Source organism: Oryctolagus cuniculus, chromosome 8 (assembly GCF_964237555.1).
Source record: "Oryctolagus cuniculus chromosome 8, mOryCun1.1, whole genome shotgun sequence".
NCBI lineage: Eukaryota > Metazoa > Chordata > Mammalia > Lagomorpha > Leporidae > Oryctolagus > Oryctolagus cuniculus.
Window position 1 is genome coordinate 99,090,733 of NC_091439.1, and position 25,659 is coordinate 99,116,391.

The window sequence follows — 25,659 nt, forward strand, 5'->3', positions numbered from 1 at the left end:
CATCCAGAAGGGGCTTCTTCAATGGGAGTAAGTTATTGAAAGGAAGGGATTTGAGGGTTTTCTATTCTTTGGAAAGATTGTATGATGGCCTTAAAGTGTTCCTTGTGTGGTGAACTCATCCTGCCTTCTTATCTTCCATTCACCCCATTTGATTGTGACTTTTTATAAGACAGAGAAAAACTTTTATCTTGGATCTGCTGAGGTGGGTGGAGAGGAAGCTGTTTATATTTACCATATTGCCAAGACTGGTCACAGACAACTCCAGCTGTGTGGCCTTCTGCTTGGACTTAGGACCAGAGCCTGCTCTTCTTCTGACTGATCAATATAATTCTTTATGTTTCTTTCATTATCACCCTTGATTTCTAGGCCAGTTTCCCACCTAGGTTTAGAAAATGTTCAGTAATCCTGGAGGGGCTCCTTTCTCCTCTCTACCAATTACCATACCCTATCTAACTGACTCCTTTCAACTCCACTGAGAGACTACTGGAACTCAAGAGAGTTTGGCAAAGTTGCAGTGTATAAAATTAACACAAAAAATCAATAGCATTTCTATATAGAAATAATGCCATAGCTGAGAAAGAACTTGGAATATCAGTCCCACTCACAATAATCAAAACAAACCAAATATCTTGGGATAAATGTAATGAAAGACATGAACAATCTCTATAATTAAAATTATTAAACAGTAATGAAGTAAATATAAGATCCTCAGTGCAGTTGCTTTCAAAATATCAAGGATGATTTCAGAAAAATGACCCTAAAATTTATGTGGAAACACAAGAGACCCCAAATAGCTAGAGAAACGTAAACAATAAAAACAAAGCTGGAAGCATTACAATACTAGATTTCAATACAAATTATAGAGCAATTAAAAATCAAAACAACTGGAAGCGCTGGCATCCCATGTGGGGGCCAGTTCTAGTCCTGGCTGCTCTTCTTCCAATCCAGCTCTCTGCTGTGGCCTGGGAAAGCAGTGGAAGATGGCCCAAGTCCTTGGGCTCCTACAACCACGTGGGAGACCCAGAAGAAGCTCCTGGCTCCTGGCTTTAGATGGGCGCAGCTCCAGCCATTGCGGCCATCTGGGGAGTGAACCACCAGATGGAAGACCTCTTTCTCTCTCTCTCTCTCTCTCTCTCTCTCTCTCTCTGCCTCTCCTCTCTCTGTGTAACTCTGACTTTCAAATAAATAAATAAATCTTTAAAAAAAAATCAAAACAGCCTAGTACTGGCACAAAAAGACATAAGTGGACCAATGGAACATATTAGAAACCGTGGGAATAAGAGAGGGAGGAGATGTACAGTTTGGCATATGCTCAATTGGACTTGCCCCAAATGGTAGAGTTAGAAACGTGCCAGGGGATTCCAATTCAATCCCATCAAGGTGGCATGTACCAATGCCATCTCACTAGTCAAAGTCATTTGGATCTGGCTGAAGAGCCCATGAGAGTATTTCGGGCATGGAAAGCCAAGACACTCTGGCTTTCCAAAAAAAAAAAAAAAACCTAAATGAAAGATCTCTGTGAGTGAGATCCCAGCGGAAGGAACAGGCCATCAAAGAAGGAAGTACCAGGGAGGAAAGAACTTCCACTTTGACTGTGATCTTGCCTATAAATAAGATTGGAGTTGGCGAACTCAAAAGGCTTCCATAGCCTTGGCAACTCATGACAAGAGCCTAGGGTGATTACTGATGCCATAAACAAGAGTGTGCCAATTGTTAAATCATCAACAGCAGTCACTGTGCACTTATTCCCCATGTAGGATCTCTGTCCTTAATGTGTTGTCCAATGTGAATTAATGCTATAACTAGTACTCAAACAGTACTTTACACTTTGTGTTCCTGTGTGTGTGCAAACTGTTGAAAGCTTTACTTAATATATGCTAAATTGATCTTCTGTATATAAAGATAATTGAAAATGAATCTTGATGTGAATGGAATGGGAGGGGGAGTGGGAGATGGAAGGGATGCAGGTGGGAAGGAAGCTATGGGGTGGGGAGCCACTGTAATCCAAAACCTGTACTTTGGAAATTTATATTTATTAAATAAAAGTTAAAATAAAAAAGAAACCGTGGAAATTAATTCACACATTTACAACCAACTACTCTTTGAAAACTCAGCCCAAATGACATCCTCGTAAAATGACAGTCTTTTCAACAAATTATTTTGGGAAAATTGAATGTCTTCAGAAAGAAGTATGAGACAAGACCCTTATACCTCATAAAAAGTCACCTCATAATGGGTACAGGATCTAAACCTAAGACCTGGAGCCATGAATCTACTAGAAGAAAATACAGAGAAAACACTACAGGTCATTGTCCTAGGCAAAGACTTCTCTGATAAGACCTGAGAAACACAGGCAATTACAGCAAAATTAACAAATGGAATTATATCAAGCTTCTGCACAACAAAGGAAGGAATAAACAAAATGAAATGGCAATTGATAGAGTGAATGAAAATATTTGCAATTTAAACATCTGAAAGTTATTAATATCCAAAATATATCATGAACTCAAGAAACTCAAAACAAGAAAAAAATGCAGTTAAGAAATAGGCAAATAACACGAACAGGCATTTTTCAAAGGATGAAATATAAATGTCCGATAGACATCCGAAAAATGCTCAGGATAACTAGCCATCAGGGAAAAGTGAAATTTTGGACAGGGATGTAGATGTCAGTTCCCAAATTACCAAAACACCCAGCAAGTAGATGAGGAGAATAAGAGTCCAAGAATCAACTCTGCACTTGTGTGTGAGTATAACCACAGGAAAAAACACACGTCATACACTTATTAAGGTGTTAATATTGCCAAGGGCTTCTGAGATGGCAAGAGTTGGAGTCTGTAGGGAGGTCAACAGGCAGAGGTCACTAGAAAGTGTGGATACTACCTGAAACGATGCCATTTCCTCTCATGCAGGAGTGCTTAGCTACAACCCTGGGTCATCCAGCCTATGTACAATAATCTCCCTTACTTAAAGTCAATTGACCTTGGGCTCCTACCACATCTACAAGATATCCTCTCAGTAGCACCTAGACTATGTCTGATTGGATAACTGGGTACTATAACCTATATCTATCTATCATCTATCTATCTATCTATCTATCCATCCATGTGTATATATATATATATGTGTGTGTGTGTGTATATATGTGTGTGTATATATGTGTGTATATATGTGTATGTGTGTGTGTATATGTGTATGTGTGTATATATATGTGTGTGTGTGTATATATATGTTCATATATATATATATATATATATCAAGAGTTAAAGAGAAAGAAATTTTCCATCTGCTGGCCCACTCCCCAGATAGCCACCATGGCCCAGGGCTGGGCATGGCTGAAGTCAGGAGCTGGAATCTTCATTCTGATCTCCTACATGGATAGCAGGGACCTAAGCACTTGGAGCATCTTCTGCTGCTTTTCCTAGGCCAATAGCGGGGTTGGAAGCAGAGCAGCTGGGACATGAGCTGACACCCACATGGGATTCTAGGTGGTAGCTTTACTAGCTGTGCCTCAGTGCTGCCCCATTTCATGACCCTTAACCTAAGGGTTGACACTAGAAAATGTTTCCTATGGCTTTAATTGGAACACTGTAATCTCAGGTTCTTCTTATTATTTAGCAAAACTTTTCTATCCCTTTAACAAAAAAAATTACAATTTACAAGTTCTACTTTCTGTAAATCTGTTATAAATATAAAAAGGCAAACTGAATGTTTACATAGGTAGGGCCCTTTGTTTTATATAACTCAAAATTCCCTTTTTTCTTTAAATTTTTAAAAAGATAATGTATATTTCAAAATGCTTTGGCAGAACTTGAAAAACAATTTAGGGTACCTTCTTGTTTATTCCAAGTACAGTTTTAATCTATTTTTCATAGAGTTTGGCTAAAACATACACGAAAAAAAGCCAAATTTGCACATCAAGACCCGAGGAATCTGGAAAAACAACCCAAGCTTATTATTTCACCCATCTATTTTGTTTTGTTTCCATAAAAGATATTTTTCTAGAGATGGGTATTTTTGAGTATTCTCTTTTCCAGTTAACTCTTACTTTTGTATGTTATTTCACTGTAGTCTGAATTCTGTTCCTTTGTCCCTTTTAGAGAAGTTCAGAGAGAAGTAAATTGAATAAAATCTATTGTCTATTATGTAAATTAATTACCATTGTTAATCATATAGTACATTGGCTCTAAGGCACCTAATCTTTGCAAAATTGATAAAAGATGTAGGTGTTTATCATCAATCATCTTTCTCAATGCACACAAAGTATACTTTTACAAAAGGAAGACTATCTACAAGAAGAAAATGAATAATTTGGGATTGATAAAGCTAGTCAGAGTCAAGAGAATTAGCCTGGGGAACTGAAACTGTTTAGTCAGTCCATGATGAAAATTTAAAAATCAATCTACTGCTTTTTTGTGTAACAGAACGACTCATTTCCAAGATAAGAGAGCTTACTTTGAGTCTTGAGGGTAGAATCCTCCCAAATGATATCAGTACTCTGTGTAAAGACAGAAGAGAAGGGCACATCTGTGAATCAGGAAAAGAACCCCCCCTTGATTGCAATCTGTTGGCACTTTGGTCTCTGCTTTCCCAGCCTCTAGAACTTTGAGAAACACATCCATGTTATTTACAAATTATCAGTCAAATCTCTGGTACTTTGATACAGCAGCTCACATGGAGTGGGATGCCACAATTACAAACTGAAAGATAGAAATTATATGAATACATTCATCTCAGTAGATGCCAAAAAAGAATTTGAGAAAATTTCACATTTTCCCGGATAAAAACTCTTTAAAAACTTGATGTAATAAGAATGTAACTCAATATAATATAAACCATATATGACAAGCTCAAAGCTGATATTAATTAGTGGAAATGTTTTTCTCTCAGATTAGGAACAAAACAAGAATGTGCACTCACATTAAATCCATTCAACATAATACTATATGTCTTAAACTTCCAGTTAGAAATAAGTCAAGAAAAAGAAAGAAAGAGCATTGAAATCAGAAAGCAAGAGGTAAAATATTATTTGTCCATAGATGGACTAATCTTAAAAACAAACTACCTCAATATTCAACAATGTTGTTGGATGAAGAAAAGTTGCAGGATACAAAATCAATGCATAAAAATCAGTGGAGGCCGGCGCCATGGCTCAATAGACTAATCCTCCGCCTGTGGCGCCAGCACACGGGGTTCTAGTCCCGGTTGGGGTGCTGGATTCTGTCCCGGTTGCCCCTCTTCCAGTCCAGCTCTCTGCTATGGCCCGGGATGGCAGTGGAGGATGGCCCAAGTGCTTGGGCCATGCACCTGCATGGGAGACCAGGAGAAGAACCTGGCTCGTGGCTTTGGAATGGTGTGGTGCGCCGGCCTTAGCGGCCATTGTGGGGTGAACCAACGGAAAAAGGAAGACCTTACTCTCTGTCTCTCTCCCTCTCACTGTCCACTCTGCCTGAAAAAAAAAAAAAAAAAAAAAAAAAAAAAAAAACACAACAACAGTGGTGGGGGCAGATGCTTGGAGCAGCAGTTAACATGTGACTTGAATATCCACATCCCACCTCTGAGTGCCTGCTTCAAATTCCCACTCCTCTACTTCCAATCCAGCTTCTTGATAATGTGCACCTTAGAAAGCAGCAGATGATGACTAAAGTACTTGAGTTCCTGGCACCTATGTGAAAAACATGGATGGAATCCGGGCTCCTGGTTTCAAACTGGCCCAGAAATGCCTGTTGAAGGCATTTGGGGGAGTTGCCATCAGATAAAAATTACCTCTGTGTCTCTGCTTCTTGGCATCTTTCTATATATCTCTGTCTTTCTGCATTTCTTTTTTCTTTTCTAAGATTTGTTTTTATTTATTTGAAAGACAGAGTTACAGAGAGAGGTAGAGACACAGAGAGAGAGGTCTTCCATCCGCTGGTTCACTCCCCGGATGGCCACAATGGCCAGAGGTGTGCTGATCCAAAGCCAGGAGCCAGGAGCCTCCTCCAGGTTTCCTGTGTGGGTCAGGGGCCCAAGGACTTAGGCCATTCTCCACTGCTATCCCAGGCCACAGCAGAGAGCTGGATCAGGAGAGGAGCAGCCGGGACTAGAACGGTCACCCACATGGGATACTGGCGCTTCAGGCCGGGGCGTTAACCCACTGTGCCACAGCGCTGGCCCCTGTGCATTTCAAATAAAGTAAGGGGGCAGATGTTTGGCACATCAGCTTATGTTGCAGTTTGGGAACCCCACATCTCATATCTGCAGTGCCTGATTGGAATCCTAGCTCCTCTACTTCCCCTCCATTCCCTTGATAATGTGCTTTCTGAGAGGCAGCAAATGATGTCTCAAATAGTTGAGTCCCTGCCACTCAGGTGGGAGACCAGACAGAGTTCCGGATTCCTGGCTTCAGCCTGGCCCAGCGCTAGATGTTATGAGCATTTGTGGAGTGAGCCAGTGTATGGAAGATCTCTGTCTCTTTTCCTTTCTGATAAAAATGAAAGTAAATAAAGTTATTTAAGAATTAAGTAAAAAAAATAATTTTTTGAAAATTAGTTACATGTCTCTACACTAATAGGAAACTACTGAAAAAGAAAATAAGAAAACCATCCCATTTATAAAAACATAAGAACAAATAAAATACCTATGAATGAAAATGTAACCAAGAAACAAAAACTTTGCACAATAAAATCCATGGAACACTGATGAAAGGAACTGAAGAAGACAAACACAGGGAAAGTTGTGTTGTGTTTATGGATTGGAATAACTCATTTTTGAATTATATACATTCTACAAATAATCGTATAGATTTAAATACAGATTTCACAGAAATAGAAAAAAAATCATCAAAACATTTATATGTAATCACAAAATCCCTAATAGCCAAAGCAGGCCTGAGCAAGCAGAGTAAAGCTGGGAGCATCATTCTTCCTGTGGTTAAAATATACTACAAAACTACAACAATCAAAACAATACAATATGGTATAAAAATATAGACATCAATGGAACAGAATAGAGAACTCTGAAATAAATTGCTATGTTCACAGTCAATTGATCTTAGATAATAATGCCAAGAACACACAAGGAGGGAAAGGATAATCTGTCCAACTGATAATATTGGGAAAACTGAAGATCAACATACAGAGGAAAATATAAAATTGGACATCTATTCAACATGGGTTAAAGACTTAAATAAAACCTGAATCCATAAAATTTCCTAGAAGAAAATATTGGGAACAACATTCTTGATTGACCTTCACAATGTTTTTCTTTTTTTGCATATGACCCCAAAAGCACAGACAACAAAATCAAAATTAGGGGGCTAGAGTTCTGGTGTAGTGGGTTAATCTTCTGTCTGCAACACCAACATCCCATATGGGAGCTGGTTCAAGTCCCAGCTGTTCCACTTCCAATCTAGCTCCCTGCTAATGCTGCTGGGAAAGCAGTGGAAGATGGTTCAAGTGTTTGAGCCCCTGCACCCACATGGGAGACCTGGAAGAAGCTCCTGGCTCCTGGCTTCTGATTGGCTCAGCTCCAGCCACTGTTGCCATTGGGGAAGTGAATCAGCAGATAGAAGCTCTCTCTCTCTGCAGCTTCCCCCTATAACTCTACTTTTGAATTAAAAAAAAATCTTTAAAAAAAGCAAAGTTAGACAAATTTGTTTAAAATGAAAAAAAATCACATCAAATGAAACAATAGAGTGAACTTAAAATTTATAGAATGAGAGAATTTGCAAATATTACATCTGATAAGTGATTAATGATATCCAAAATACATAGGAAACTCTGTCGCGTCCCTCGACCAGCAAGGAAGACACGACCCGAACTCTTCTTCAAGCAGTTTATTCAGGAACCTTGAACAAGCTTCTTCTTCCGCCTCCTTCCCTCTCCCATCCCTCTTATAGCCATCAGCACACCAATCAAAAGCAGCCAAGTGGCAAGGATTGATAGGTACAGCAATGCGGAAGCCGGAAGGGAGCTCAGACATCTCCTTATTAGGAGATGTTTGTTTCTCGCCAGTCCTTCCGGGAGAAAGGAGCCGGCGCCATCTTTAGGGCGCGGTGCAATGGCTCCCCACAGTTCCCCCTTTTTGTTTTAGAACCAGGCATCTAAGGATTACAGGAGAAGGTAGGGGTCTGTCCCCCACTGCCAGGCATCCACCTGGAACAGCATCCTTTTCACGGGGGTGGGATCTGGGATGCCAACCCACATGCAGACAGACTTGCCTTCCAGAGAACGTAATGGCTCGTTCTCTCTGCAGTGCTTTGCCTCGCACCCTGCACCCATGCCTAGCATTCAAGGAAGGCCAGCCATGCTTGCGGCGATTGTCCAGCCTCAAGGGCATAAAAGGCTTGAGCTATCATGGCCAATTCCCGCCGATGAGCTGTCCTCATCCTGCACAAACACCACAGGCAAAATAACACAACAAGTAACAACAACCCCATCAAAGCTCCAAGTCCCGCCCACTCCTTCAGGCTGGAGACAGCTGTGCAGATCCAGGATGACAATCCAGATGTGAAGGAGACATCCACACGTGTGGAGTTGATGGTGACCACGGCAAGGCACAGTTGCTTCAAGGTGTAGTCAAATTCTGCGGACCAATTCTGCAAGAGCATCTGAGACAACTGTTTAGAGTAATTTGCTGCCTGAGTCATGTTATCGTACTGAACAGAGGTCACACACAACCCTGAAAATTTCCACTCACATCCTAGCTGAGCAAGCTGCCAGAGAGTATCCACCTGCTCCTGTACCAAATCCACACGCTGATTAACAATCATCAAGCCTCCCTTTATATGTACATTTAAGGATGTCTGAGTATCCAAAGCAGCAGCCACAGAGGCCGTCAGATTATTCAGGGTATTAGCAGTTTGAACTGTCCCTGTGAGCGCTATAGCAGCTGTTGTAGCGCCCACAGCTGCAATGGAAATGGCGGTTATAACGGCTGCAGTAACGATCCCAATCAGCAATGTTATAATGAAGATAGAGGGGCTGCTTTGTGACATTGTCTGTTTGCCGCACCAGTCGCTCAGGTAACCATCGAGAATATAGAAACATGTCCACGTCCCCATATTAAAACAGGGTCAGGTCCATACCATTGAGCAGTTAGAGGGTCTTTCCACTTCACATAGACTTGTTGTCTTTTGGTTTCAGGATGCAAGTGATGATGAGCTGCAGATTTCCCTTGATTATCCAGTATTAGAAAATTTAAAATGAAAAGAGCATGTGATAGCCATTTTTGTGGGGAATATGCCATGGTTCCGTATTCCCCCTTTTTTATTTTTTGTAAATAATTTTTTAATGTGGCATGTGCTCGTTCCACAATACCTTGTCCCTGGGGATTATAAGGAATCCCGGTGATGAGAGATGTGGAAGCCAGCACAGAAGTGCTCAAAAGAGTTGGAAGTATACGCTGGGCCATTATTAGTTTTTATCTGTATAGGGGTTCCTAGAACAGCAAAGGCCTGAAGGCAATGAGAGATGTTTGGCAGCCTCGCCGCATTGCGGGGTGGCAAAAACAAAACCTGAACATGTATCTAAAGAAACATGTATGTATTTTAGTTTACCAAATTCAGAAAAATGGGTAACATCCATCTGCCAAAGCTTAAGGTTTGGACATTGAGGTGATGCAAATCATGACCATGGGATGCTTCTTAGACTTTGTCAGTCCCTCTTTAAAGGATCTGGCTTCTGAGCCAGAGACTGGAGCAGCTAGAAAGAAACACGTTTATAACTGAAGTTTAGCATCATTTCACATCTTGGCACCACTTTTAATCTAAACAGCCCGATTGGTTATTATCTCTGCAAGATGAGAGATATATCTTTTGACATCTCCAGGGGCCTTCTGGAGATACCAAAAGTCCAGAGAATTTAGAACTTTGATTTTCAGAAAGTCTGTTAAAGGTGCCAAGAGAACTTAGAGTATCTGGTCAAAATAGAATTCCTTAACATTTAGTCAGGGTGATTTTAACACTTTTAGACCAGATCTGATCATAATATTTAACATAACTTTTTAAGACAATACTTTTTATCAATCATAACTTAACAGACAGTAGTGTTAAAAAGAGACGTTACAGTTTTTGCAACAACAGATTTTAAGATTTACAATTGAGACCATTTCCAGACAATTACTAACATTAGTACACATTTTTAAAAAATCCCATTGTTATAACAGAAGATCAGACTTCAACTTTAGGTTAGTGTAATTTTGGCATTAACATTTAACTTATAGAAAACTCTGTAAAAAATGCTTTAAAATCGTAAACTTTTTACAACTTTTCATGACTTGCCCACACCTTCTGAAACTTTATACCTGTAGTTACTTTTACAGTCTTGAATTATCATGTATGGACAACCTATGAGAATACATGCTGGCAAACTTAAAAGTCTCTCTTATCAAATTTAAGATGTTAAAGGTACACATAATACATTTTCCATATTTTACTTAGCACCGATGCCTGGATAACTTAAAACACTGAGCTATTAATGAATACCACACCATTATCTGAATTAAAAGTCAAAATTACATTTCCATGCTTTTAAGTAACATAAGGATAACACCACTTGGGCAGCAACAGTCACTAGTGCATATTTACAACTTTGAAAAGATCTTCATCCTTAAGAGAAACAAGTTTAAAGCATATCAAAGACATGTAAATGTAAAACTGAGCAAGTAAACCAAAGGGCGTTTGCATTAACCCAATTTTCTGAACCAATCTGTATTGGCTTACTTGAGTTAACAACATAAAGGCTTGTATACACAGAATTTACTCTCATTTTTATAAGACTACTCTAGCTGAAAAGCAAAAACATGAATACAACATAGATTTGACATCATTTACTACATTTTAATACACTTTGTATAATTTGAATTGACTCAAACAGCTGTTACTTTAACAAATTTAGAGTCCCATCCTTTGAGAGTTCCAGGGATCCGACTGGAAGCCCCAAAGTTGAAAGACTCGGTTTAGAATTTAAACTATCAGAGAGTCAAACCATTTTAGTCAAAAATTAGTACGTTTAACCAAGGCTGTGGACTAGATCTGATCAAAGTTAGGTACTCACTCAAACATTAAAGATATAACGTAAACAGCTTCATGATGCAGTTTTTCCAATCAAGACTCATACTGGCAATAGAAAAATGCGAAACCTTCAAGACACATGAAAACTCTCATTAGATAAGTTAGCTACAGCAGCACAGAAAAGAATTATCAGCGTATGAGCCCATTGCTTAAGTTTTTATTAACTGTAAAGAGAAAAACCCATCAAGTTGGAAAGGGTTATCGAATTAAGACTTTTCTCTAGGTCAAGATACCTGTGGAATTTTTCCTCTCTCTTTCTCCTGGCCTGTCACGTCCCCCTTTTTGTTTTAAAAGATATTCTTTCAGTGTGCGGTGTGCTCGCTCAATTATGCCCTGGCCCTGAGGATTGTACAGCAATCCATGGACAAGTTGAACCTCCATTTTTTTGGCAAAAGGTGGTAAAGGTTTGAGATGTATAGGCCGGGCCATTATCAGTTTTTAGCACCTGCGGTCTCCCCCAGGCGGCCCATGCATCCAGACAATGAGCAATCACCTGACATTAGGGATACAATTGGGCTAGAAGGTTTAATCGGTCCTGCGGTTTCCAATATCTTTAATGCGTTCACCACATATAAGGAATCTGACAACAAGTTAAAGGCAAAAGAGCACTGCTTAAGGACTTCAATAACTATTTTTAATTCCACAACTTGAGGTGAGCCTGGCTGAAACTGATGAAATACCGGGTCATTACCCTCTACCATATAAACCCCACAGCCTGTTTTTGACCCATCCGTAAATATATTTGGAGCACCTAGTAATGGCTCAGTGGCTGTAATTTTTGGAAATCCTCATTTGCCGATTCAATTCCCGTACTTGCTTTATACCAGACTCTTTGTTATCACCACACTCTTCAGACTCACTGCTGCTTTCTGAGCTACTTTCTGCACTAGTACTACTTACTAAGGAGGGGCTGCGCAACTCGGAAAGATCGGGGTACAGTTTTTTCCTAGTTCTTTTCTGACTCTCCTTCAAAGTTTTCCCTTTTTCACTGGCAGCTCTCTCGGAGCGCTCTTCCTGAAGCTCCTCCAAGGCAGCCTGACCGCTCAGAATAGCTTCACTACACTGCTCATCCTCGAGGCATGCTCGCACTAACTTCCATATTGGTCTCACTCCCCCTTCAAGATTACCCTGTTCGAATGCAAAATCCAAATCCCTGCCTAGTTTGTCCCATGAAGGGATAGTAAGGCTTCCCGAAACCCCATACCAGGGTGCAATGGTATCGCAGTTACGTAAAAACCTATGCAATGTACTAGGCTTAAGTTTCAAACCGTTTTCCCAAAGCAGCGCATTCAGCGCCAGAAAAATTGGATGGGACTGTGAATTACCCACCGTCAAATATTGTACTCTTTCCCTGGCCACGGGTCAGAGCTCCTTCTGCTTTTGTCACAGAACTTCCTCTGCTTTAATCGCAGAGCTATCCTCCTGCTATTGTCGCAGGACTTCCCGCTCTTATCGCGGATCCCCACCTTATTTTCCTGGGGGACTTACCAGCGCTGCCCTGACTGCAGGAAGTTCTGAGTTCGCGTTCGAGATGTTTCCCCGTACGGGCCACCAGTTGTCGCGTCCCTCGACCAGCAAGGAAGACACGACCCGAACTCTTCTTCAAGCAGTTTATTCAGGAACCTTGAACAAGCTTCTTCTTCCGCCTCCTTCCCTCTCCCATCCCTCTTATAGCCATCAGCACACCAATCAAAAGCAGCCAAGTGGCAAGGATTGATAGGTACAGCAATGCGGAAGCCGGAAGGGAGCTCAGACATCTCCTTATTAGGAGATGTTTGTTTCTCGCCAGTCCTTCCGGGAGAAAGGAGCCGGCGCCATCTTTAGGGCGCGGTGCAATGGCTCCCCACAAAACTCAACTTCTTTTACCAAAAAAAAAAATAAAAACCTTAGTGAATAAAAGGGTAAAACACCCAAATAGACGTTTCTCAAAAGAAGACATAGAAATAACCAAGAGTTACCTAAAAAATGCTTGACATCACTGATCATCATGGCAATGGTAGCACAGATATGGAGGAAAGTGAAACCTTGTGTAATGTTGGTGGTTGTGTAATCTAGTAAAGGCATCGTGGAAAACAATATGGAGACTCCTCAAAGATTCAAAAGAAAACTACCATATAATCCAGCAATTCTATTCTTGGCTATAAATACACACATATAGACACACACACACACACACACACACACACTGCTAGGGATACGTACATCCAATCCCACTCTGGAGAGCCTGGGAGCGAGTCCTGTTTCTCCTTGTAATCTGGCTTTTGCTATTACATACCTTGGGAGCCAGCAGAAGATGGCTCAAATGGTTGAACCCCTGCCACCCGTGATGGTTATCTGGACAGAGGTCCAGGCTCCAGGATTTGGCCTATCACAATCCCAACTATTGTACCAATTTTGGGAGATAACCAGCAGTTGAAAGATCTATCATTTATGGATCTACCTATCCACTTATCTATCTATTTATCTACATATCTACCTATTGTTCTATATCAATCATGTCATCTATTATCTATATAATGGTCTATATCTATTTATCATTTATATAATATATATTTGCCTTATGTATATAATATGTATTTGCCTTTTCTACAAATAAGTGTGAAGAAAGAATTCATTATATCAGTAATGTTACAGTAGGCTTTGTGATTTATTTTTCACAACTATTATCTTTTTAAAATTCATTTATTTATAAATGCACCATCTTTTATAATGTAATCACCACTAAAATAGTGGCCTTGTCTGCCCTTTCTTCAACAGTGTCTCCAATATCTAAAACTGTAGTGCACAGCACTTAATACACAGCTACCCACACAATGAAAGTACTCTAACACTGAGGAGAGTAACCTAAGCTGGAATGAAATCCTCAAATTGTGAGTAGACACAGCTTCACTACTTTTTAGTCACACAGTTTCACTCATAACACTTAGTTGTGGTTTTCTTTAATGTCCTAATTTGTTTATTTCTCTATAGTTCCATTTTTGGCTCAGAAAAAATTACCTGGGTAAATTCTTTAATTAAAACAGCAACATGTTTATTTCTTAATGTGGGAATATCAATTCTTGTGCAACCAATAATACATAGAGTTAGATATAATTATATACTTATTACAACTGAATGTATATAAATAAAGTATTTTTAGATGGTTTTAAAATTGTCTAACTTTGGGGCCAGCACTCTGGCATAGTGGGTAAAGCCACTGCCTGCAGTGCTGGCATCCCATATGGGTGCCAATTTGAGTCCTGGCTGCTCCACTTCCTATCCAGCTCTCTGCTATAGCCTGGGAAAACAGTAGAAGATGACTCAAATCCTTGGGCCCCCACACCCACGTGGGAGACCTGGAAGAATCTCCTGGCTCCTAGCTTCTGATTGGTACATCTCCAGCCATTGCAGCCATTTGGAGAGTGAACCAGCAGATGGAAGCTCTCTCTCTGTTTCTCTCTCTCTCTAACTCTGCCTTTCAAATACATAAATAAATCTTTAAAAAATTGTCTTTTTCCAAATTAACAGGCGACAGAGGGAATGAGAAGGAAAGGGAGGACAATGACAGTGATAGTGATGTTGAATGTACTGGAGGGAAGTAATGGTGGGTAGAAAGTGGGGCTAGAAAATCTGTTCTCTCTCTCTGGCTCCTTATCTCCCACGGTCTTGGGTAGTTGAAAGAAACTGATGAAATTAAACCTGTGATTTAAGATGATCAAATCACTCCCATCATTTTCATCTTTCTCCCTGTTGTACCTTAGAGAGAAATAAATAAGTAATAAACCAGAGTATACGCTTAATTGGGTAGATCTAACATGCCTGGAAGTAGCAATGCCAGAATGCATAGCAGTTAAGTGGCTCCTTGCTTCTAATAAAGCTGTCAGGACTGACATCTCCAGGATTCATGGTCTCCTCCTTCCTCCTTCTTGAGCTTGGTGAAGGGATTATGCAGATGAGCCACAACAGTGCGTCTGCCTAGGAGACCTTGTCTTGTGGGCTTGGCATATGCTGAATTCATTTCTATACCACTGAATGCTCACAGCTCAGAACTGTGTCTAGGGGATAAACACCTTAACAAAGCTGTTTACCAGCTCAAATAAATGGCTCTGGCAGGCACAAACTTTTCAGCGCATGGGAGAAAGTTTTCTCTTGCACTTTGTCCTTCTATACATCCTCATTCTCTCTCTCTTGCTCTCACTCTCTCTCCTTTCTTCTCTCCTTCCTCTTTATGTTTGTCTCTAACTCGATGTTTCCTATAAATAATTGGATTTTTTATTTTATGCAAACATAAAGATAATTTTGTTGAGTTCATTTCCTTAAAATCCCAAGTCTATTTGAACTAGGAGTGAATTAGCCACCAGTCATCATAGGGCACATCACAAAAGGCCTTTTTTTATGATGATTCAGAGATTAGGGTTTATTCTGGGTAAGATGGAAAAATCTCTGGAGGATTTTGAGTAGATTCAGGGTTTTATTTACATTTAAAATATCAAATGTTGCTTTAAATTGTATGGAGAGGGGCTGGCACCTTGGCTCACTTGGTTAATCCTCCACCCGTGGCACCGGCATCCTATATGGGTGCCGGGTTCTAGTCCTGATTGCTCCTTTTCCAGTCCAGCTCTCTGCTGTGGCCCAGGAGGGCAGTGGAGTATGGCCCAAGTGCTTGGGCCCTGCACCCGCATGGGAGACCAGGAGGAAGCACCTAGCTCCTGGCTTCGGATTGGCACAGAGCGCCGGCCATAGTGGCCATTAGGGGGGTGAACCAACAGAAGGAATACCTTTCTTTCTCTCTCTCTCTCTCACTGTCTATAACTCTACCTCTCTAAAAAATTGTATAGAGAATACCCTGGTTCTTTGGTGGTGGTGGGCAGTACTTGAAACTGGAAACTTGGAGAAAACTGAAATGCTAGTGTTGAAGTCTAACATAGACAAAACTATGGCTTGCAACAAGAAGCTATCTTCTGTGCTGGTCTGTTTTGTCTTTCCTTACCTTGAAGTAGTCAAATGTCTCATAAGTCAATGTTTTTGCCTTTTTTTTTTCTCTTTTAGAATTAGAAGAGAAGCCACTATTAGTAGATGTTACAGTTATCTTTTCCTGCTTTCCCATTGTTTCAGGGTAGTTACTGGACAGTGTGTGCTAGGTTGGTCAATTAAGTCCTTAAAGTTGCAACCATTTCTTCAGGATCTCTTAGATGTTGTCAGCAAAAGGCCACCAAAAAACACACCAAACACCAGAGTTAAAGGAAAGGGTTTATTGTCAGGTTGGGGAAACCTGACAGACTGGAGAGAGAAAGTGAGAGAAGATGAGAAGAGAAAGAGGGAGGGGTCAAGAGAAAGCACGTGTGTTGGGAAGCATGTCTTGGTATAGCTTTGCAGAGGATAGGGAAGAAGGAGCAATGAATCCCTTTATGGTCGGGGTGCAGGGGTGAAGCTGACGCTTGTGGTTGGCCCACTTGGTCACCTGACTTCTAGTAAGCCAGGCTGGTCTTGGGATTGAAGCTTACTGTGTAAGATGGAGACTGGGCCAGGGCCTAAGATGGCCTCTGGGGCTTAGATGGCACCTTGGATAAGACAACACCATTTTACTAACATTCCCTCTTGTTTTTTATAAAGCAAGTGTTGTATGGGGTTACATTAGCCCCAAAAGTCCAGGAGGGGTGAAGGGATGATGGTCTGTATTCTAGAGCTACTTCTTGCTGACATGGGGCAATGAGTCACTCCCCACTGGCATGGGGCAATGTCTCAAGTCACAGTCTCCTGGGTAGGGAGCTGAGTATATCCCTTTAGCAGTGTTTGGTTGACTTGCTGGTTGGTGAAGGCTTTGGTTCATTCCATTATCACTTCCTGTAGGCACTCAGATGGCTTTTAACAGTAAGAAGTCAATCTCCATGAAGATGAAAACTGTATCAGCATAAAAGAGATTCTCAAGTATCCGTTAAGAAAGATGAGACACTGAATTCACACTACTCCGTATGAATTGTATTTAATCCTTTTTTTACTTTAAAACTAGCAACTCTAAATCCCCATCACACCAGCAGCCTGTAGAAAGCACAGTGAGAAGATGATGAACTTTTTAAAAATAAAGTTCTGATTTATTTTTCAGGCTTAGACATAATTAATAGCATACAAAGTAGAATTCATTATATGAAACACAGAGAATTTTTGAAAAGTGATTAAAAAAAGCACACTAAACACCATGGATCTTTATGCATCCAACAGATTTAAAATAGATAAAACAAGTACTCCAGGAAAGAAAAAGAGAAATCAACTCATCCACAGTTGTGTGGGCAGACCAGCATGCTTCTCGAGATAAATTGAGAGGAACAAAGTCAGAGCTGACGCTGCCTGTGTACTTCTATGAGCAGTCCTGGGTGCGGACTTGCTGTGAGTTCAGGCTAGAGAAAGTGGCATTGACTTTGATGAGTGAACACATACACTGTTCATATATTTGCACCCTAATACCCGCTGGACAGGACACGTGGCTGGAGAGAGTCCAACGAGGTGATCACCCTTGGTTTGGCAACTGCTTCTGAGGAATTACAAGTGCCTCTCTGTAGCAGGTGCCCTTGCCTAAGTCATTGTTTTTCTGAAACTCTCTCCTAGTAAAGTTGTACACTCAACCCAGCCATTCTACTCCTCAGAGTCGACCCCACTGAGATGAAGACAAAAGTCACAGCAGCAGCCCCCATAAACTCCCCAAGCTGGAAACCATCCAAATGTCCACCAGTAGGAAAGTTGACAAGATGTGGTGCCTCTATGAAGTGGAATATGATTCAGAAGCCAAAAGAAGGCACCTGCAGATGAAACTCAAAATGGTGTACAACATGGAAGAAGCCAGACATGGGAGAGCATGGAGTGCAAGATTCTAGCTACTGAAAATTCCTTGAGTAACGATGGTTTCACTTGATGGTGATCTCACTGAAGTCTCTGAAGTCTCCTGTGATACAGGCTTCTTAATCATCCTGAGTTCACTGTTTCCAGCCTGTATCTTGCTCCGGTGAGCAGACATGGCAGCAATGGCACCAGGATGATCCCAAATCACGTGGCCTCTGTGGAGTGTGGAAGTACAAGCTGTCCCTCTGAACGTGCAGAGATGTCCTTCTGTCAGATTGGATCTGGCCTTCAAAAATAACTTCCATCTGCAGCAGTACTGGCTCAACAGTGGTTATTCCCAGATGAGTTTTGCCAACTTATTTTTCATTTCTGATAGGCAAATAAATGTCTATAAAAGCAATTCTATCTGTATTGTCTCAGGTACATTAATAGTTTAAGACATTTTATCTGTTTGAAAGTCAGAATGACAAAGAGGTAAAACTAGATAATGTCTGAAAGTATCTTTGATTTCTTCTGAAGTTTAAATCCCAAACCAAAGCTTCTCTTTCTGATTGCAAACAAATGTCTATGTATATCTTTAAGAATTACAATATCAGAGACTGAGTTAATTCAACAAAAGACCATGTCTATCTGTTGAGGATTGACAATATGCTTTGAGTTCTTTCAAATAAGCAAAAACAGAACATGTAAATCAGCAGTGGTTATTTTCTTTCTAAATGTATATTTATATTCAAATTCAGCACATTTGGGAAATCAACTGTTTGCACATAGAGAATTCACTTTTGGTATTCAGCATCAAAAATTTTTTGTATCTGTTTTAGCATTTACTAAGATTTTGTGTGGAAGAAACAAGTAGAATATTTGCCTGTTTTTGTAAGCGTGCCCATGACCCACACAAAAAAGGATGAGTGACAATCAGGAAGGGCATAGTTCTGTGAAATACGAGAGAAGAACTGTTGAAAAGGTACAGTTTCACAAATTGCAGATCAAATGAAAATGACAATTGTGAGATATTCTAAAATACCATAAACTTCTAAAACTTCTAGAAGACTGTAAAAAGTGGAAGGTCTAAGGCACACACATGGTGCCAAATGAGTGAAAACTCATTTGTGCACACTTATATAATTGTATGCATAACTTGGGGGTCATGCCATGCTGGTGTTGTGAAGCTGCTCTCAAAAATTGTCAAATCTAAGCTGCAAAGCTTTTGCTTATCAACACATTGGATTGCGTATGTATCCTAACCTCTGTCTGCTATTGATTTCAGCCACCTTTGAATTCACTGTAACTTTCTCTAATTTGCATTTTGCTTGGTAGCAACAGCAGAACTGACAATATTTACTAAAGTGCATGAAATTTTTCCATAAAAAGGCTTAAAATAAATTGCTCAGATTTTTGGTATTAGTTTTTATTACTATATGTATGCACCTCTAAGAATATTAGGTCAGTTCCCTGAATTAATGATCTTCTCTATTACTACAAATGCCCTACAAGTGTGCAAGGGGTGAGAATGTGCCACACTTGCAATTTTGCTTACAGGAGAGTGATGCTGCATTCAAGGGTAGACATCTTCTCTGTGTCATGTGCTGGCTTTTGTGTTCTGTTGCATGCTTTGAGAAATCTTCCTACCTTGTAGACACAAATGTATGTGATGGGGGTTCACTCTTTTGCCCCAAATCTAGTTACTGGAAATTGAAAACTAACACTGCTTTCCTTATTGATTTTATCTTTTTCAATGTATTTAATGTGTGCTTCCCATAACCCATTCTAGTCACAGCCAAAATGAGCATGGGAAGTAAAGCATCTTAAATGGGAAATACTATAACTGGAAATCTGGAGAGCTCCCGTTCATGAAAGAGACTCAGGTACTAAATCTCCAAGCAAAAAAAAATAATAATAATAATAATGACACCAAAACTTAACTTGTTTATCCATGCCATGGGGACAATAATATACTGATTTCAGTAGATTTTACTATATAATTATGGTAGCATGAGATAATAGACAGTTATGTTTCAATCTCACATATGTATGTTAGCTTCTATCTATCTATCTATAGCATTTTTTTTGTTGCGTCTGCTGTGGACTCGCTTCTGCTACACAGATCTCTTTGTGGAAGAGATTCATCAGGAACTAGCTTTTATGGTGGAGCTTAAACACATCAGAAGAATGAGCAAAATCTCAAATTGTTTCTTTAGACATGGGCTGAAAATGGGCCTTCTATCACTTCATCCACATTGTGTTGGAAAAAGACAGCTACACAGTTAAGACCATCATTGACAGGGTGTGAAGACCTAATTGGGGAGCAAGCAGGCCAGAATAATACTGAACAGTGAGTTAATCTATTATAGCAGACACCAGGAGAGAGATCAAAGCAAACCCAAGGGTTGTTTTATAGAATTCTCATACCAAAGCAGAACTAATAGTTTTAGGGGTTGGTTGCCTTCAACATCCCTAGAGAAAGTATTTCTTGTTTCTTTTTCTTCTATTCTATACTCCTTTGCCATAGTAGAGGGGAATAGGGGACCTAGCTTGGTCCCCAAGCTATTTCCATTAGGTAATTTCAAATCTGTGTGACTAATATTCTAGGCAGATGGTCACAGACTTGATTTCCTTGAAGTGTAATCTAAGAAAGGATTAATCCTCAGTGAAATAAAATCAACAGAACAAAACTATCTCCAAACTGACTCAATGTCATAAGGAGGGAGGAGGACCAGCGCTGTTGCGTAGCAGGTAAAGGCACTGCCTGCAGTGCTGGCATCCCATGAGTGCCGGTACAAGTCCTGGCTGCTCCTCTTCTGATCCAGCTCTCTGCTGTGGCCTGGGAAAGCTGTAGAAGGTGGCCCAAGTCCTTGGGCCCCTGTGCCCATGTGGGCCTGAGCCCTTGTGGGAGACCTAGAAGAAAGCTCCTGGCTTCTGGCTTCAGATCGGCTCAGCTGTGGCTGTAGCAGCCATTTAGGGAATGAAACAGTGGATGGAAGACTATGCTCTCTCTCTCTCTGCCTCTGCCTCTCTGTAGCTCTGCCTTTCAAATAAATAAATAATTTAATAAATAAATAAATCTTTTAAAAAAAGGTGGGAAAAATTTTGAGTGTTCCCTGTTATCTGAGACTCTGACTTTTGCTCAACTTGTGTCCATTGAATTTTGCAGAATGGAGGGTAGATAATAGGTGAAAATGGAAAAATCTGATTTGGACAACACTTCAGAATGGGGTTGGGAAATAAGGCATCATTTACTTGCGAGGAACTTTCTCCCTTAGTTAACTTCAAGATCCTGTGGCGTTATGGTCTTGGAGGTTGATAGAGCCATGGCCAAGGAGGAGCCCCGCTCATTTCCTTCAAGGTGTCCTGCTGCTAATAGAGCAATACATTCATACCCACTCATAGTACTCACTACAAGTACCATACTTCCTCTTTGCTGCTCTCAGCTAATGAATGATCATAGTGGGAGTGGAGGAATAAAAGATCTGATTAACTCAAACCAGATTCAAGACTATAAGCGGCAACCTCTGCTGAAGTATACTTTGTGGACCTGATCAAGACATTCTCAGTACTGTGTAGCTTCCAGGAGACTTTCTACCTAAACTTTGTTTCCCTACCTCCTTTCAAACGGGTTGCATACACGCAGGTTTAAGATTCCCACCATGTACTTGAGCACCCTCCTACTTTAACAGCATTTCCCCCAGTAAAATTCATATATGTGTGCTTCTATTTGATCCCACGAGAATCCAACCTGACACAGCAATCAAAATCTATAAAAGTGGAAAATAGAATGGTGGTGGTCACAGACTGGGAGAGGGGACAGTGAAGAATCAAGTGACAGTCCCAATAAGAGGAGTAAGTTTTACAGATCTGCTGTGCCATAGAGTGCCTATAATTAATAATACATCAGTCTGCAGTGGCCACTGTGGGGGAACCAACAGTAAAAGGAAGACCTTTCTCTCTGTCTCTCTCTCTCTCACTGTCCACTCTGCCTGTCAAAAAAAAATACATCAGTGTGCAGTTAACAACCTAATGTTATCAAATTCTATACATTAAATGCATACTAGCTTTTATATACACATTTTACTTAATACCCCTGATGGATATAATGTGTAGGTCAAGTTGGATCATGCAAAATGAGGTGGTATAATCCAGTGGAGGGAAAAGTCACACTTGACAGGACATGCGCTGCTCAGTGAAAGTGGCCTTGTAGGCTGAGGTGGCAGTGATGCCTGGGAGCAGTGTTATATTCAGAATAAGTGGCAGCAAAACCAGGGAAAGGGACCTACTGAAAGCCAAGGGGAAGTGACTTTTCTGTAGGCACCAGAATCATCTATCAAGACATCTTCATACAATTTAGCACATGTTGGGACCCTTGGATCAGAGGTGGGGCAGGAAACTGAGTAGAGAAGAGAGAGAAGGAGAGGACTGGCAGACACAATGATGCATAATTCATTAGCACACAGTAAGATACTTGACTCAAAGGATCTCTGGGGAAAAATGTAAAAACCATCATAGCAGTCAATCAATGACCCATCAAAGTAGGTTGTCAAAAGAACCACTGACATATGTGTTTTAAAGTCATTCTATTTAGACCCTAGGGCACATTACTTTGAGAAACATAGTTTATGGTATTGCATTAACATCTCCAAACCCATATCAGCCCACAATCCATCATATATTCAGAGTGAAAATGATTCAGTGCATAAACTAAATTCTCATTGCAAAGTAGTCTTACATAGGAGAATACTTGATTCTCTAATACAACCAAAATTCCAAATCCATCCTAGCAGTTAATGGTCCGCAAAAGTATTAATTTTGTTGGTGTTTTTGTTACCATTTCCATTAATACTACTATTGCTGAGTGAGTGCAGAGCACCTTGTCCTTTTGAAAAGAAAAGAGTGGGCTAAATAAAATAAAGAATACTTAGAAGTTCCAAGGCAATTTGGATGGCATGAATCAATCAATAAGGACTATTTTCTAGATGTGGGATCAGGAAGCAGTGCTGGACTTACAGAAGAGAGAAAACTGAATGTCTGGGAGGGTATGAAATCAAGTTACAGATGAAGAGTGATCTGAGTACTGCTATCATGAATCACTGCTGTTTTGTTCTTAATTTTCATATATTTTGCAATTTTTAGGGCCAATAAATGTTATTTTTACAAAAGCAAATCAACAAAAGCAGTACAGGCTGCCATAATAAAGCTCAACACAGAAATTCACAGAACTGAATGAATAAAATTTGGAGGTTTAAAAACTGAATGTAGAATAAGTAGATTTTGAATGAATACACCTGACATCCAACTGTGTTCTGTTACCCAGCTTCCTAGTTATGCAGGGCTTTTCCTTTCAGTGCTGAAAGTGTTTAAAATCACTGAGTTGCTTCTAATAAACACAGGGAGAGGAAACTGGATATTAGACTATTATAATTGTTGACACTCAGCATCTGAATGATGGTGATAGTGTTGAGAACTGAGGTAAATGTCATGGTGAGACAGACATTGCAAATATTAAATAAAATTTCTGTTTGGAATCTGAAACGCCATGCTTTCTTTCTCAAATTCAGGTAACAGATTTATAAACAAAATGTTTTCTACAGCCTGAAACCATTTCACATTTTAATGGAAATCATAAAAATATTAAAATAATTGGAAAGGAAATGATACTTTTAATTCTATTTTGTTTGAACTTTCTGAAGTACCCTCATACAAACTCATCAAACTCGTTTAATCTTTGAAATCTTTAAAGGTGAGAAATTTAAAGTGCAGATCTTCTAGACTAATCTAGGCTTATGTAGGAGAAAATATATTAAAGCATTCAGAACAAACACCAATTTTGACAATTGTATTTTTAGCATATGTACTTTTTTGACCACTAGCTTATTTGCATAAGTGAATTCAAATACTGAGATTTCAATCTACTGAAATTTCTTTAAAAATTTCAAGAATATTTCATAGACACAATTCTGTTGAAACTTGTCTTTTTTTTTTTTTTTTTTTTTTTTTTTAACAGGCAGAGTGGACAGTGAGAGAGAGATACAGAGAGAAAGGTCTTCCTTTGCCATTGGTTCGCCCTCCAATGGCTGCCGCGGCCGGCACACTGCGGCCAGCACACCACGCTGATCCAAAGGCAGGAGCCAGGTGCTTCTCCTGGTCTCCCATGGGGTGCAGGGCCCAAGCACTTGGGCCATCCTCCACTGCACTCCCTGGCCACAGCAGAGAGCTGGCCTGGAAGAGGGGCAACCGGGACAGAATCTGGCGCCCCGACCAGGACTAGAATCCCGTGTGCCGGCGCCGCTAGGCGGAGGATTAACCTAGCGAGCCACGGCGCTGGCCTGGAACTTGTCTTACATCCTCTTTATGAGTGTGTTTTAAATAAGCCAGTTAGAAATTAATCAATTACAACACTGAATGTTTATGACTTTGATTTCCTCATTGCTTTACAACTTTTTTAGGATCTTTGTTCAAAACTTTTATTTATATGAGGGTACTTTAAAAAGTTCATGGAGAAATGTTATTAAAATAAAAGTTTATTTTCAAAACGAATCTTGAAATGCATGCATACAAATCACCACCCTAAATATCCTTAGAAAATCCATACTATGATAAAAACTATGCATGGATTTCAAAATTTTTGCATCAGAACAAGCTTATCATTTAATTCCATTTTCTATGAACTTTCTCAAGCGCTCTCATGTTCACAAATTGTATTCACATGTTTCCTTAAGGACTGTGTCGCTTTGTAAGAATTGTTGGGCTCTCTTTGTCAAATTTTTGCCAAGGAGAGTGTTCAGATATATTTTTAAAAGCCAACACACTACTCTAGACTACAAAAAACTGTCAGTATTATGTTCCATTAAATCTCCCAACTTTATGTAAATTTGTGAAATAGGATAAGCAGAAATCTCAAATTGAACAAGACAGTAAGGAAGAAGGGAATTTTCCATAATGCATTAGCTAACACTCAATGTTTTAAAATGACCAGGTTTGTCTTTCCCTCATTTATTGTCTTTGGCTTTAATTGATGTGTATGCATTTCCCATTTTTTTTTTTCTTTTATTCTAGAAAATAAAGCAATCCTGGAAGTCAGCTTTGGCTCTGAAAATCATCACCATACTAGGAACACACTTCCAGGCTGTCACCAACATCCCTGTGTCATTGCTTTATCATGGATAATTTGATTACCTTATGAAAAAGGGAGCCAAACCCATTGTATTAGAATTTGATATAAAACAGCAATTCAACATGCAGGCTTCCTCTCCAAGGCAATAGTTTGCAAGAGGTTCTGCCACAACTTAATTAATCTCTGTTTTATGCTTAAGATCTTTAAGATTCGTCTTTCCATTTTTTTCAATAGTAACTTCTCTTCCCTTTTCCCCTTGGATAATTCTTGTACTTAAAAACATACTAAAACACTTGAGACATTACTTTTTATCCTCTACATGTCCCATTTAGATTAAGGTGGAAGTGTCTCTCTATTCAACATGGAGACTGCTTTCTCAGGCTGCTATCAGTATCAAGTATTATCATCTGGCTTGTCTTATGGTAATTTTTCAAGGTTAATGTAATTTTTCCTTTTCATAAACAGTAGCAAGGATTCAGTATTTTTGATACAGTACAACATATTCTTATTCAATTAGACGTTTACTGCATGTCTACTAAGTGATAAGCACTGTGCTCAGCACAGAGGAGAGGAGGTATGATAAGTCCTGGCCCTCCATAAAAACCCCAAGAGTCTTACTGTAAAGATAAACAACTAAAAGATAAAGTTCAATTTAATTGTTTTTGCAGAAGGAAGACAAGCTAAGAAT